The 15,959-nt window shown below is 41.4% G+C and overlaps 1 pseudogene; it reads right to left on the reverse strand.

The window, feature by feature from the left end:
• Positions 1–2,992: 2,992 nt before the first annotated feature.
• Positions 2,993–7,437, reverse strand: LOC103268699 (annotated as a pseudogene).
• Positions 7,438–15,959: the final 8,522 nt, after the last annotated feature.

Genomic DNA, 15,959 nt, shown 5'->3' on the forward strand with positions numbered 1-15,959 from the left:
AAAAAAAAAAAAAAAAAAATAGATCAGATGGGACCTACTGACATTAGCGACTGCAATTTATTTTATCCAATCTATACATTCAAATGCTAATCTCACCCAAAAGTTACCTTCACACACACACACACAAAACAGAATAATGTTTGACCAAATATCTAGGCACCCCATGACTCAATCAAGTTGACACATAAAATTAACAATTATGATATTCACGAAAAGCTACTTATTCTCTGGTAGATTTTAAAATTTAATGGAAGCATTTACTACTGAGTTATAATAAGATTGTGAAGAAATGGGCATTCTCTCATATTTGTAAACAATACTTAAAGTAATCAAAGACATCTGAAGCACAATTTGACGATGAAGTCAAAATCTTATAAATGTCTAATACATTTTATCATGGAAGATTCACTTGGAGAAGATTGTACTCTAGATGGAAGACATTATGGCTTTTTTGTTTTGGTCTCAAACATTACAGTATCCTAGGCACTCATTTCACAGGGAAGGAAGTACAGGAATGGGTCCATGTGTACAGGAATGGGTCCATGTGTCATACTGGAACTGTCTTACCTTCAACCCCATCACTCAAAGCTGCTGACATGACACACTAGAATACAATGGGAGGAGAGGAAGCAGGGGTAGGTTCTGAGAATACTGGGAGTCAAGGAAGCAGAAAGCATTAAGGAAATCAGGCATATAAGCACAACAGGAAGGAAACCACATGGATTAGAGTGAAGGTTCTGGTTGAAGTAAAGGAATCAGAGGTCTGTTAAGGACTGACCTCATGGCAGCTATGAATCATTTAGTCAGATCTTTTGACTGTTCATATAATGGGAACTTTCCTTTTTCTGACTAATATGGTGCATACTTGAGCTAACAGGTAAATAAGGCACAGATACGCCTTAGGGTTTAGGACGGGTGTGAGAACCAGAGATGACAGCACAAGCACCAGGATGCTGTAATAACGCTAGTATTACACACACACACACACACACACACACACACACACACACACACACACAACCATGTCCTGCTAGGTTTTAGCTTCTGTAACCCTCTTTCTTTATGGTTCCCTTCTTGTTGTCAACTGGTGAGCAAACATTTAAAATCTAAGTTTTTCTTAGGGTTCTGACTAAGTCGTTCCTCAGCTCATTCTCTGTCTTCATTGCAGTGACTCCCACATTGAATTTTGTGCAAGGACTTCTAGATCTTTTGCCCTAGGTCTTTCTTTTGCCCTCAACTTCAGTTTTTATTTTCACTCAACTACTCTTTATCCTCTTTTCCGAATCTTATCAACACCTCAAACTCCTTGCAATGTGACTCTTTATCTTTTCGTCTCCCTCAAACTTTCCCGCCCTTTTGTCTTTTTGTCAGTTGATGGGCCCACCATCAATGCAGGCAGTAATACCAGTAAACTAACAGTAGCTTCTGACACCTTATCCTCCTTCACTTCACATAAGAGCCACTGCACATTCACTTCATCCCATGTGCTAAAGTGTTTGCCCTTGTTTTTTATTCATTACTACCCACCTGGAGTCTAACATCCTTCTTGTAACTAAATTCCCTCTTTTTTTCCCCAGTGACCCTCTATTTTAATCCTTGTACACTAATACCCAAATGATAGATTTGAAAAATGAATTGGATCTCGTTTCAAGGCCTTAAACTTTCAAAAGTGTCTATAGACAAAGGGTTCTTTGCCCTGGGCTGATTTTTTCTATCATTCTTTACCACTTGCATCATTCACTCTCCTGTCCAATCAAGTCAGACCATGTGTTATTTCCTGAGAAGTCATGTTTTTTTTTACACTCCTGCTCCTATGCACATGCTCCTCCTAGATCCTGTAAAGCACCTCCCTTTCTTCTTGTCTACCCTATCAACTCTCATACAGGGTACATTTTAGTCTTGTGCATCCTCTCCTGACAGCCTAGGCACAGGTAGTCAACCTGTCCTACAAGAGCCCACCCCTATTTTGCCCGATCTGGCAAAACCAGTCAGTGGACAAAACACATCGTGAATTCCTCGTGGAAAACTGTTTCTTGTGATCTTTCATTGAACGGCACTATTACTGTACCTCCTTGTGTACTTAATGCAGTCTACATATTTATAGTGCTAAATAATGAAATGAATTATATAAGAAAAAGAATAAAATACTAAGGTTCTTTATTAGTCTGTTTTCTGTTGCATATAACATAACATTTGGAACTAGGTAATTTATAAGGAAAAGGAGTCACATCTAGTGAAAGCTTTCTTGCTGATGGGGACTTTCTGCAGAGTCCCCAAGGTGCCACAGTGTGTCACATGGTGAAGGAGATGAGAATTCTATGTGCTAGGTCAAGTATCTCTTCCTTTTCTTATAAAGTCATCGATTCCACTTCCATGATAACTCATCAATCCATTAACCTATTAATCCATGAATGGGTTAGTCCACTCTTTAGGGTAAAGCCTTCACCTCTTACAGGGACCATCCCTCAAAACTACCACTTTGAGGATTAAATTTCTTTTTGTTTTTAGATACAGACATATTTTATTACACAACATTTATAACAGTTGTCAATCCAGTTCTGAAAGTTTGTAGTCTCTCTTCCCCACTCTGATAAATATATAAATTTGTTGTAAAAATAATGCAGAAATGTATAAACCAATCTACCTTAAGTCTCTGAAATATGACCAACTCTTCCCACCCCATATCCAAAGTTAAAAAGAAAAAAAGACTGTTTAGAATAGAACGCATTCCTGGTTACAACCAAATTATTTCCTCAATTCTTATGCCCTCAAATACACCCTTAATCTCAAGCCAAAGTCTCGGTTGTGAGAAAAATATTACTTTGTTGAGTCCAACACTTTACATACTCTCTTGAGGGGAAAGCAGTCCTGTCCCTTCAAGCTCAAGGAAGGCGGCAGCCACATCTTCCTTGCCTCCTGCCCCCCAGGACCTACAACCTAACACTCCGTTTATACAGTTCTTGTTTTCCAGAACGGTCCGAGGGCTATACTATTACTTCCTCCTCTTTCCTCCTTGGCTCTGTCCTCCTTTCCTCTTGCCACCCAAGCCAGGGGGCCCGGATTTCATCTTGCCTCCCAAGCCCCCTTTCCTCTTCCCTCCCTGGCTGGGAGGGTCCCCTTGCCCCTTGCCCCTCGGACCTTGCCGGCCCCTCTTTTTCTTGCCCTTTTGGCTCATTTTCCTTCGCTTGGCGGCCTCCTCCTCGTCCTCCTCCCTCATCTGCTTATTGGTGGCCCTCGTCACATCCAGCTGAGGTTTCTTGATGTTCATGACTCGATGCAGCTCCAACCGGTTCTTTTCTTCGACTGTAAAGTCCCCGAAAAGAGGCTGACACTTCCTCTTCTTGCCTGAATTCCGGGGCGCCTTCTCCTTGGGGAGGCGCTCCTGGAAGCGCCCCACAGAGGCAGTGGAGATCTTGGCCACCTGCATGGAGCGGTCCAGCTCCTCCTTACTCTGGTGTCCAGTAGGGTGCGTGCTGGCCGCACTGGGCAGCTGCATCTTGTGCGCGCGGGTCAGGTTACACAGCCGGTTCAGTTCGTTCTTGGCCACCGGTTCCTTCTTGGCCTGCATCCGCTTGGTGAACTGGTCCTCCAAGGGGTCGGCGTTGCTGGGCACCTCAATCAGCTATTCTTTGGTGTCGTCCCGGGTGAGCTGGTAACCCCAGCGCCGCCGCTACTGGCCGCTCACCTCGTCCTACACCAGACTGGTCTTCTTCTTGGGACGGATGCCCCGGAGGCTTGCAAACTGCTGCCAGCGCGTATGCGGCAGCCGCCAGGGCACAGGCTTCTCACGCGGCAGGTGGGAGGTGGGCTCGAGAAGCTGCGCCACCAGCGCCTCCTCCACGCGCTCCGTGGGCTGCTAGCTGCGTGTTGTCCCGCGCCAGGGCCCGCAACCCGACCTCCGGCGCGGACCCCGTACACCCAAGGATTAAATTTCAACATGACTTTTATAAGAGACCAAATCATAGCAGTGTCCAATAGGAAACTGTTGGTAAACTTAGGAGATGAGAAATATACTTGAAGAATTAGTATAAGACATATTAATTAACATAGAGATATTAGCCCAGATGAAAATGACAAAATTGTGGAACAAACAATTGGCAAAGTGGGCAATGTGTTGCAAAAGGTGGATGATGTGTTATGAATGTTAAGGTATAAAAGTAGAGAAAGAAGACTAATGTGAACTGGAATAGCATAGGAAGATTCCAGAAAAGGGGTTAGTACTGACCAGAGCATGCAGAAAGATATTTAAGTAACAGGGATAGCTAACTTCATGAGAAAACTTCATAGTTTCCATGTACTATTCTAAGTGCTTTCCTTTAACCCAACTAATGTCACAGCAGCTCAATGACATGGTTCTTATTGGTATCTGCAATGATCTGAATGTTGGTATCCCCTCAAAATTTATATGTTGGTGCTAAACCCCAAATGTGACTGTGTTAAGTGGGGACTTTGGGAAGTGCTTAGGTCATGAAGACTCTGCCCTCATGGATGAGATTGGTGCCTTATAAAAGAGGTTTGATGGTGCATGATTTCCTTTTTCACATGTGAGGATGCATAAAAGCCACCATCTATGGAGAACAGGTCTTCACCAGACACCCAAACTACTGATGCCTTGATCTTAAATCTCCCAGCTTGAATGGATAATCTTCCCCATAAATCTCTGTTGTTTATAAATTACCCAGCCTAAGGTATTTTGTTTTAGCAGTCTGAACAGACTAAGACAGAAATTGGTACCATAAAGTGAGGTGTTGCTATAACAAATACCGAAAAATGTGGTAGTGGTATTGGAAAGGGATGGAGTAGAGGTTGAAAGTTTTGAAATGCATTGTTGTGAAAAGAATGCAAAAGATGATGCCAGTGAGGACTCAGAAGAAGAGAAGAGCTGTAGATAAAGTCTCAGTCTTCTCAGAGATTATTTAAGTGGTTATCATCAGAATGTTGGTAGAAATGGGGACAGTAAAGGCCATTCTAATGAGATCTCAGGCAGAAATTAGGAACATGTTGGAAACTAAAAGGAAGGAGATCCTTGTTATAAAGTGGCAAATAACTTGTCTGAATTGTGTTTGTGTCCTAGTGCTTTGTAGAAGGTAGACCCACTTAGCAATGAAGTAAGATATTTGGCAGAAGAAATATCTAAGCAAGGTATTGATGATGTGGCACAGCATGATTTCTCTTGATTGCTTATAGTAAAATGCAAAAAAAAAAAAAGGTAAAGACAGAATGACATAATTAATACCAACAGGGAAAGCAGAACTTAAAGATTTGGAAAATTCTCAACCTGGCCATGTTGTAAAGAATGAAAAAAATTGTACTGTGATGAACATGAGGGTGCAAGTGACTTGGTTATAGTATAAAGACCTCTGTTCCTTAGGGTAGATACCTGGTAGTGGGATTGCTGGATCAAATGGTGAATCTACTTTTAGTTCTTTGACTCATCTCCATACTGCTTTTCATAGAGGTTGTACTAATTTACACTCCCACCAACAGTGTGTAAGTGTTCCCTTTGCAAAGATGTGGAATCAACTTAAATGCACCTCAACCATTCAGTGGATAATAAAAATGTGGGATATATATGCCATGGAATACTACATAGTCATAAGAAAGAATGAAATCATGTCCTTTGAAGCAACATGGATGGAGCTGAAGATCATCATCCTAAATAAACTGATTCAGAAACAGAAAACCAAACACTGCATGTTCTCACTCATCTGTGGGAGCTAAACAGTCACAAGGATGGAAATAATAGTCATTAGGGACCCTAATAAGGGGGAAGGGTGTAGTAGGGCTAGGGTTTAGAAACTACCTATGGGGCACAATGTTTGCTATCTGGGGAATGGGCTACCTGAGACCCAATCCCCACCACTACACAATATGTCATGTAACAAATACGCATGTGTATCCCCTGAATCTAAAATAAAAAAATTTAAAAGAAAAAAATGTGTTCAGGAGATTAATATAGATTGAAGGAAGCCAGATGCTGTTCATCAAGACAGTAAAATAATGATCCTGAAGGCATTTCAGTGATCTTTGGGTCTGCACTGCCCATCACGAGCCCAGAATGTCAGGGCCTTGGAGGCAGAATTATTTCAAGGCTCTGCTCCCTGCATTCTGGTGCAGCTCTCCTCACCCACTCTACCTGTGATTCCAATAGGTCTGAGTGCAGCTAAGGCTGCCCCTCTGGAAGGCATAAGTCATAAGCCATGATGGCATTCATGCAGTGCCATCTCCATGAGTGCACAGATTGCACAAGCTGTGGGGGTATGGCTACCTCCACCTAGATTTTGAATGATATTTAGAGAGGCTTGGGGCTCCAGCAGACAACCGTCACAGAGCTTGAGTTCCTGCAGAGAGCCCCCACCAGGGTATCACCCAGTGGAGTCATGAGAGGGGGCTGCCCCAGAGACCCAAGAATGGTAGGACCACCAGCTTGTAACTCTAGCCTGGAAGAAACACAGGTATCACCTCATACACTTACTTTTTGTGCAATAGATCTCATAAACTAATTCCTCCTGTCTAACAGCAATTTTATATCCTTTGACCGTCATCTCCCCATCCCTGCCCTCTCCAGCTTCTAGTCAGTTTAAAACTAGAGTTTAGAAGCTAAGATACTGGAGACAGGCTGCTGGATTATTACAGCTGTGTTCCTAGAACTACACAATAATCTGATGTCTGCCACCGGTGTCTTATCTTCCTAAAACACAGTTTAGAACTGAGTTTAACCAATTTGATTTTGCTGTTTCTTTAGACTTCTACTTGGAGGACTATGGGGCCATCATTCCCAGCTACTGTTGGCTGTGATATTCCAGGGTGAATAGAACATCATAAACCGTTGTATAGTCACACAATGGAGCCTCAAATTCCCCTCTCAAAATGATGTTTCCTACAGGTAGAACAGTGCTATCATTAGAGTGTCCTTCCCAGAGGTGCTGTCCACAGTGGTTATGCAGTCCAACTAACATAATCCATGGACTGTATGTTTTGTCTTCCACGGTTGGAGGCAGATGAGGCATTCAAACTTAGGCAATTGTAGGTGAGTTGGACTTCTGTGATTTTCCCTCCTTCTACTGACTTACAAATTGAGAGCAGCTACAAAAATCACATGGTAGATGGCCTCTTGAAAAGAAACAAAGTCCATTTCCACTTTGAGCAATCATGGAGCTGATGAATTTGCACCTGATCTGAAGGCTCATTATCTTTTAGACTACAACAACAGAAGAAATCATTCCTCTTGAGGTTGGAAACATGAAATCAGGAATGACCTCAGAGAAGAGATGGTTTATGCCTGGACCTTGATAGGTGGGGCAAGATTTTCACAGAAAGAGTAGAAAAGACACGAAATCCAGAAAAGAGTGGTGGAGAGTTGTTTGAATTCAGTACTGGGGCCAATCCTGGGAGGCTGCTGTGAGTTACCTTGTTGACTTCTCCTGGTCTTCCCATAATTATGGCAACCTCAACTGGATTGCCAAAATTCCAAGGGCAAACGTTAGGTCCATCACACTGTACTTAGCCCAGTGATCCTAGAAACCACATCTGTCTTCTATGCTCCAGCTCTGGTGTCTCATCATGTGCTCACCCAAAGAACAATTCCCATCTACCTGTAGGGGCGAGAAGTAAATCAAGGGAGGTTCCCTAAAGGAGGGTGCAATTGAGTTAGACCTGGACAAACTGGGGGAACCAAAACCGGAAATGGCAGGAATAGGAGTCTATGGTATGTGCAAAGGCCTAAGTAATAGATCTGGATATCACGGGATGGGCATATGTATCAAAAGTGATAACAAAGTGAGTTGCTTAAGGGGTGCTTTGAGGTATGGACTGAGTTCACACTTGTAGATCTGGAGAGAGTGGATACGTTCCCTGTCAATCATTTTCAGACCCTCCAATGGTGTTGTTTGAAGGCGGAGTCATAGACTGGACATCAAAGGAACCCGGCTACGCGGCCAGGCTCATCATATTCTGGATTGAACTGTGCGGCTTCCGTGGACGGTTTCCTCAGGGATGTGGGAACATGGCGGCCTCCTCCAGCGACCACAGAAGTGTAAGTTTCATGGATTTTAATTCTTTATTGGCGGCTTGTGTTATGATTTTGATCAAATCGTACATATGGTGTGTATATCTTTAACATTAGATATATGTGTGTTCCAACATCTTTAACAGATGTGTCCCATGGGCTTCTGGATTGATAACACGGAAACTCTCCTAGCCAGTTGGGAGCAGTGTGAGTCTTTCAGATTATTTTGTGTGCTTACATGTTGATCTTGAACCCCTCCCCCATTCGTGATCTTAAAGTTTTGTGGGGTTTTTTTGTTTTTTGTTTTTTGTTTTTTTGAGCTGGAGTCTCACGCTGCCGCCCAGACTGGAGAGCAATGGCCGCCCCGGCCACCACAGCCTCGACCTGCTGGGCTCCGGCGATCCTTCCGCCTCAGTTGTGGTGTTTTGAACTTAAAAATGAGGAAACAGCTGTTGCGATAGGCCGTGTGGGTCCTGAACCGCACTGGTCGTTGGCCTCCAGGGACCTGATTTTGCCTTTATTTTACAGAGTCGTTGGGTGGATATTCTCTCCAATGATTTGTTTGAACTTCGCACTTTGTCCCCATTTGTTCGTTTTGTTACCCGTGTTAATGTTGTTTTAGAGCTGAAAAGGAGGTAAATAACACCCGGAGCAATGTGGGATTATGACAGCCCGATGGCAGTTAGCTCTCTGTGGCCAGTGTTGGGCTTCATTTAACATAATTATTTTATGTTTAATATATTTTGTTTGGTTAAAGTTCAGAGTCGGTCTTCTTCATATGTTGTCTTAAAAAGAAAAAAAAAAGAAGAATTTCCTGATAATTTCAACGTGAAATTAAGAGAAATGGGCGTTTAGTTTGTTCGCCAACCACCAGGAGTCACCTGACAGTCATCCCTGAACACTGCTTTACATTTTTACATAACGCAGTATCATTGTATTCGACCAAAAGTGCTCCTGAAATGTTTGGTGTTATTTACACTTTATGGATATGGAAAATAGTGGCCGGGTTGGCAAGAGCTCGTAGCTTTAAGACCCTGAAAGGTATGAAGCCCCCGAGGCACTAGTTATTGTTTTATTTTACAGTATAATGGCATGGAGTTTTTTCATGACGTTGCAAATATTTAATTACATTTATTTAATTTTTATGTGGTCTTATTCCGTAGATGTGCTTCAAATGAAAGTAGCTTCAGTGTGCATATTGTGAAATGAATCCTCTGGCTGGGAACTGGACGTTTTATTTTCTCTATGAATGCCCATTAGTCCCTTCTTTTTTTCAACCAAGATTGGACCCATTTTGCCATTTAATTTTACATGTTCACCCTCGCTGCATTCAATTAAATTTGGTCCCAGGGCCCCTCATAAGTGCCTTTAAAAGGTTTTATATTTACAGAGAGGAATTTAATGTCTGACTGACTGCCTTTTACTTTGTATTACAATTTATTGTTTAATTTAATTTTTTTTTTTGAGTTGGAATCTCACTCTGTCACCCAGACTGGAGGGCAGTGGCATGTTCCCAGCCACCGCAGCCTTGACCTGCTGGGCTCAGGCAATCCTTCCGCCTCAGCCTTCCAAGTAGCCGGAACTACAGGCGCACACTTACCACACCTGGCTAATTTTTGACTTATTGCAGAGACAGGTCTCGTCAGGTTGCCTGGGCTGTTCTCGAACCCATGGACTCAGGCAATCCACTCACCTCGGCCTCCCAAAGTGCTGGGATTACAGGATGAGCCACCGAGCCTGGCCAGTTTTTTGTTATTTTCAACACACTGAAAAGGAAAATAATGTTTTAATTGGCTTGTGTAATCTTGCTTTACGACCATTGTGGCGTCAAGTGGCTAGCTAGTCTGACATTTGACTTTAAGTTGCTTTAATATCATTGTATTTGAAAAAGTTTTAGTCTTTGTGTATCTTATTGTGTAGATCTACTAAATCGAAGAAAGTTTTGTGTCATTTTAAATGTAAAACTGTGCACATTGATCCATTGCCCAGAAATTCTGGTCACTGGTTACCTCTGAACGTTGGAATCTTATTTCTCAGATGAATTCTGTGGCAAATACCACGTTATTCCATCCGATTCTGTACGTAGTCTTTTGCATAAGTTTCCTTTGAAAACCATAGGGACTATTCAATTTATAAATGATGAAATTCACGGCTTTTAGTTCTCCGGAGTGAATGACACTTGTAAGGTCACATTGCAGTTTTATTTTTGAACCATAATTGCATGTTTACTATACTGTTTTTATTTATATTTGAGTTTCGTCCTTATTTCCGGGTGTTCTTCCATAGGAGGAAAAAAAATTGTGTGGTTTTTATCTCCGAACATGGTAAATAGGAGTGACCAGGCAGGTCAGGACAAGAATTGTATGGAATAGGCTACTCCTCCATTCCAGCATGTGCTGTCTTTGTGTCTTGGGCCACCTGGGTAGATTGTGTCTTAATGCCTCAAGTGCAAGCATATGGGAGTAAGAAATGAGTGATGCTTGCCTCTTTATGTTCATCCCTACATTCTATGACACCTAATATGTATTCATAGAGAAAATTAAAAGACCCCTTATTTCGCTCTAAAACTTGTGGATGACAAAAACTGAGAGTATACTGATACTTGGTTTGAGGTAAAATACAAATACTTCCCTTTTATAATGGTGATGGTTAAGTTTGCTTATTCACCTTTTTGCTGGTTAATTCTTGATATTGACTTGAAATATGTGTTTTTTTCTTGTTTAAATGATTAAGTGACTCCTGTATTGACGAACATGGATGTTCTCTAAATATAGTCCATCTCAATTACATTTATAAATCAGTAATATTGCTTTCTGGTATTTGAATATAGTTTTATATGTGTATTTGTTTCTGGCAGGAATGCAGATTTGAGGAACTGGGACATGAACTAGCCTCATTAATCCTGGCTTTTCAGGCAGAGTCCTAGACCTTGAATAATATCTAAGTATGGAATGAGGGCACTTTTTATTACATGTCCTAGGGGTATACTTGCCAACCAGGAACAAATCTCCAAAATCTATATTATATTAGCAACCGTCCAATTTTTTCCTTCCCCCTCCAAACAACTGTGTTCAATGTTAGGTGATAGTAATGTTGTTTAACATAAGGAATTCATGAAACTGTTCTAAATCATGTTTACTCCATTTTGATGTAAGAAATGTTCCAACTTTCTGTGTTACTGATTACTGACACTAACATGCCAAAAGTACAGTTGTATAATGTGCATTTCGTGACTGGTCTTTAGTGCCAGTGTCCAGTAACGTACTAAGACTCATTTGAAAAGTTTGAGAAGTTTGTTATGCATAATCTTACATGGTATATAAGTGTCACTAATCAATAACAAACTGAGAGCACAAACCCCATTCCAAAGATTTGTTATCTGTAGTTTTGCATAAATAATTTGCCTTGCCCCTGAGCCACAATAACAAAAAAGAACTTCTCTAAAACTTTCTAGCAAAAAAGTGGTATTGCCTCTCAGCATAATATATATTTTTTCTTTTAAGCATATTTAATTTTTTTTTTTTTTAAATTTTAAAGATGTGGAGTGTAATTCAGGGTTAGGTGCATAAGTGGTCATCATACAGGTGAAGGTTAGGCCTCCCATTGGCCCTTCTTCATCTGGTTTGAGATCAGGTAGCCTTATTAGTATTATGTGCCCTCCCTCCCTCCCTCCCAACCCCTGGCAGTAATCTGCTACTGCCAATCCCTTTCTTATAGTATTATGATAAATGTTCAGGGTCTGCTTATGAGTGAGAACATGTGGTACTCAATTCTTTGTTTCTGTGATAGTTCACAGAGTATGATGGACTCTAAATCCACCCAAGCTGCTGTGAGGTCCATAACTTTGTCCGTCTTTATAGCTGCATAATACTCCATCGTGTATATGTACCACATTTTAAAAAACCCAGTCCACTTTCAATGGGCAGCACAGTTGGGTCCATGTTTTTGCTGTTTTAAATAATGCTGCAATAAACGTGTGTACAGGTATCTTTTTTGCAGAATAAGTCGAGTTCCTCCAGGTATATTCCCGGAAGGGAGATTGCTGGGTCATATGGAAAGTCGATTTTTAGATTTTTTAGAAATCACCACACCGTTTTTCACACAGGTGTACTAGTTTACACTCCCATCAATAGTGAAGAAGCATTCCCTTTTCTCTGCATCCTCTCCAGCATCTGTTGTTTTTTGAGTTATTAATGATGGCCATCCTGACTTGAGTTAGGTGGTATCTCAGTGTGGTTTTGATTGGTATTTCTTTGATTATTAGTGAGGCTAGGCATTTTTTCATGTATCTGTTGGCTACTCGTATGTCTTCTTTCAGAGATGTCTTTTTCCCACTTGTTTATTTTTATTTATTTTTCATGTTTCTTAGTTTATTTTTTTAACTTTTAAATTATTTATTTATTTTATTTTGAGAAAGCAGGATTTATTGAGAGGACATAAAAGTTCCCACAATAGGAGGGGACCCAAGGGGGTTGCCAAAAATTTTTTATTTTAAAGATGTGGAGTACAGTTCAGGGTTAGGTATACAAATGTTCATTATGTAGGTACCCTTGTTGAAGAGGTGTGCCCCCCCACCCCCGGCAGTTTCCCTCAACTACCAATCCTACCCCCCTTTCCTGGCAGTTTCCCACTACTGCCAATCCCTTTGTTATAGTATTATGATAATTGTTCAAGGTTCACTTATGACTGAGAACATGTGGTACTCTTGTTCTTTGTTTCTGTGATAGATAACTGGGTATGATAGACTCTAAATCCATCCAAGTTGCTTCAAAGTCCATACATTTGTCCTTCTTTATGGCTGCATGATATTCCATTGTGTATATATACCACATTTTAAAAATCCAATACAACTTTGATGGGAAGCATGCTTGGTTCCATGTTTCTCTATTGTGAATACAGCTGAAACATGCATGTGCAGGTATCTTTTTTGTAGAATGATCTGAGTTCTTCCGGATATATTCCCGATAGGTTGCAGTAGTTTGTATTCCTGCCAGTAGTGTAAAAGCGTTCCTTTTTCTCCACATCCTGACCAGCATCTGCTGTTATTTGTTTTATTGATGATGGCCATTCTTATGGGGGTTAGGTGGTATCTCATGTGGTTTTGATTTGCATTTCTCTGATGATTAGTGAGGCTGAGCACTTTTTCATGTGTCTGTTGGCTGCCTGTATATCTTCTTTTGAGAAGTGTCTATTCATGTCTTTTGCCCACTTTTTAATGGGGCTGTTTGTTTTTCTCTTTTGGCACATTTGAGTTCTTTGCAGATCCTAGATGTTAGGCCTTTGTCAGATATGTAGTTTGGCCACTTTTTAACAAGGCTGTTTGTTTTTTCCCCTTTCATCATGTTTTAATTCCTTGTAGATCCTGGATATTAGGCCTTTGTCAGATATTCAGTTGGCAAATATGTTTCCCATTCCATGGGCTATCTACCTGCTCTCTTGATGGTTTCTTTTGCTTTGCAGAAGCTCATCAGTTTGATGAGGTGTCCCACTTGTGAGTCTTGACTCTTATGGCATGGGCTATTGGGGTTTTGATCAGGAACTGGTTGCCTATTCCAATTTCCATAAGGGCATCTCCTGCATTTCCTAAGATTCTTATAGCTTGGGGTTTTACGTTTAGGTCTTTGATCCATTTCAAGTTGATTTTTGTGTATGGCGATACGTATTCAGCATAATATTTCACAATTTCCCTGTGATGTTTAATGGAAGCAGAATAACTGGTATAGCTTATGATATCCTCTGAAGGGGGAATCAGGCCTAGAAAAGCAGTGTTTTCCAGTCTGGTGGTACAGTTCATGCAGACTCTGTTTCACATCTTTCACTCATGTGGCCTACCTGGCACAGGTTGCTTGATTGGGCACTCAGTCCCTCCCAGGTATTTTCAGAAGCTTTTCTGCATAAGGGAAATAGACATATGCCCCAACCATCTAACCTTTGAGTCTCCAAGAACATGCCTTCGGTGTTGCTAGGCTGTCTACTCACAGGCAAGTCTCCTTGCAGATTTATACAGCCTCTATCTCCTTCAGGACCTATGGTGGATATGTCCGGGACCAGTCAGCATGTAAGCCTGTAACACGAAGAGAGTGGAACCAGAACAAATTGTCCAGAACAACCAGACAAGTAAGGGTAACTTTGTCTTGTGTAAAGTGACAGTTGTTGGGTGGAGGGCAGCACTCATCTCCTGTCAGCTGTACCATTATTCAGGATGATATTGAAAACCTCTTTTTGGAATCTCTAAGCCAATAATTATGAACACAGTTAGGGCCAGTCCACGGCCACTGCTCACTAACTCCAAAATTCTTTCTGAGTTTCCATTTCTGCCCTGCTGGGCAGTGACACCTTTTTCCAGACATTATTTGTGTTCCTGTGTTTACTATGGGTGCCACTTACAGACAAGTGGATTTACTTGAATGTTCTGATTTTTAAAAATCCTGAACTTAATATTTTACCATCAAGGTTTTGATCTTCTGATCCTGTTTGGAAACTCTAGAAGTTACAGGCAGCAGCAAGATGGACTGGACTAGGCAGTCAAAAATAAACTTCAGGAATGCAGGCATTGTGGGGATGTTAGTTGGGTGCATTTTTTTCCTGATGCGAAAACGTGGATCTGTAGGCAATTTAAGGTCATATCTATCTATTAAAAAGACGAAAGACAGGACCCATGGGCAAGTGGGTGATGGAGAATGGTATTCTGCTGGTCTACCTCCACCGAGGAAGGGAGGGCATTTATTTGGTAAGGGTCCTGGAGTCATAGGCTAGCAATAAAAGTAATATGTAGAGCAAGATGCCTTCAAATGTTCACACTTCCACACATTACTAACCAGATTTTACTTTGCAGACATCGCTGGGACCACACATCAGGTCTCTTTCACAGTCTCTCGTATCTGAGTCTGAAATTCCCATGACTTTTTCTCACTATCATCTTTGAAACTCAGGGGAATCATACTGTGTTATCAGAGATGGTGTGAGAATCAAGCATGATCATCCTTGTTAAGGAACTAGCACACCAGAGGTGGTCAAGGAATTAGCATCCCATTTCTTGAATCCACATAATAAAGGAAAGGGTTATGGTGCTCAGTTTCACTCTCTTCCTACTACTGCTCCCCCACCCCTGTCCAAGCTCTTTAGACTTTGCCATGATGTCATTTAAATGCTTGTTTCCTTTTCCAGGGCCAGCAAGTTTCCTCAGGGGTTCCTGGGGCATCTCCTTGGAAACCACAGCCCATTAATCCTGCCGTGAAGATTGAGGCAGCTCAGGACCCCAGGCTTTTCCTTCTTCTGACTCACACACTATTCTGGCCAACTTGGACACCTTACATGGAGGCCGAGGGGGCTCAACACCCTTCAGGATGTGCTCACCACCTGTAAACTGCAGGCTGCAAGGAGCCAGTTAACAGGCATTGCCAGAGAGGTATCTGCTCTTTCTTACCTATTTTGTAAAGTCATTTACTTTCTGTGTGCTGATTAATTCATTGAAATTCAGGTGAAGATATTTGATAGTTTGACACAGGAAAGAAAAGTGCTAAATAAAAATATGCACTATTCTAAAATGTCCTCAGAGACTTCTAACTTTTAGCATCAGTGGTTACCAGTGGTTCCTCTAGTTTTCTCTAGCATCATTCAGAAAGTGGCATCACAGAACCTAAAGTTCACTCACCCTAGGTCAAATTCCACATTTATTTCTGAATAGACACTCAAGTGTCTAGCCTTTATACAGCACATTCACATTCGTATTCTTTTGATTTATCTCTGTAATTGGTTACTTTAAATTGTTGAAAGATGAAGGCCATTGTTATTTCCCACCCAATGAAAAACCAAAGCCTGAGAGACATAAAGAAAAGCTTTACCCAGACCCATTTTTCTCAACCAAATAATGTGATAGTGACCAAGGCTGCCTTATTTTCTGGCAGAAAGATTATGATTATGAGGATGGTGATGCTAAAAGAAATCAGCC

The sequence above is a fragment of the Carlito syrichta genome, unplaced genomic scaffold, assembly GCF_000164805.1.
Source record: "Carlito syrichta isolate Samal-C Ts95f unplaced genomic scaffold, Tarsius_syrichta-2.0.1 Scaffold308874, whole genome shotgun sequence".
Classification (NCBI taxonomy): Eukaryota; Metazoa; Chordata; class Mammalia; order Primates; family Tarsiidae; genus Carlito; species Carlito syrichta.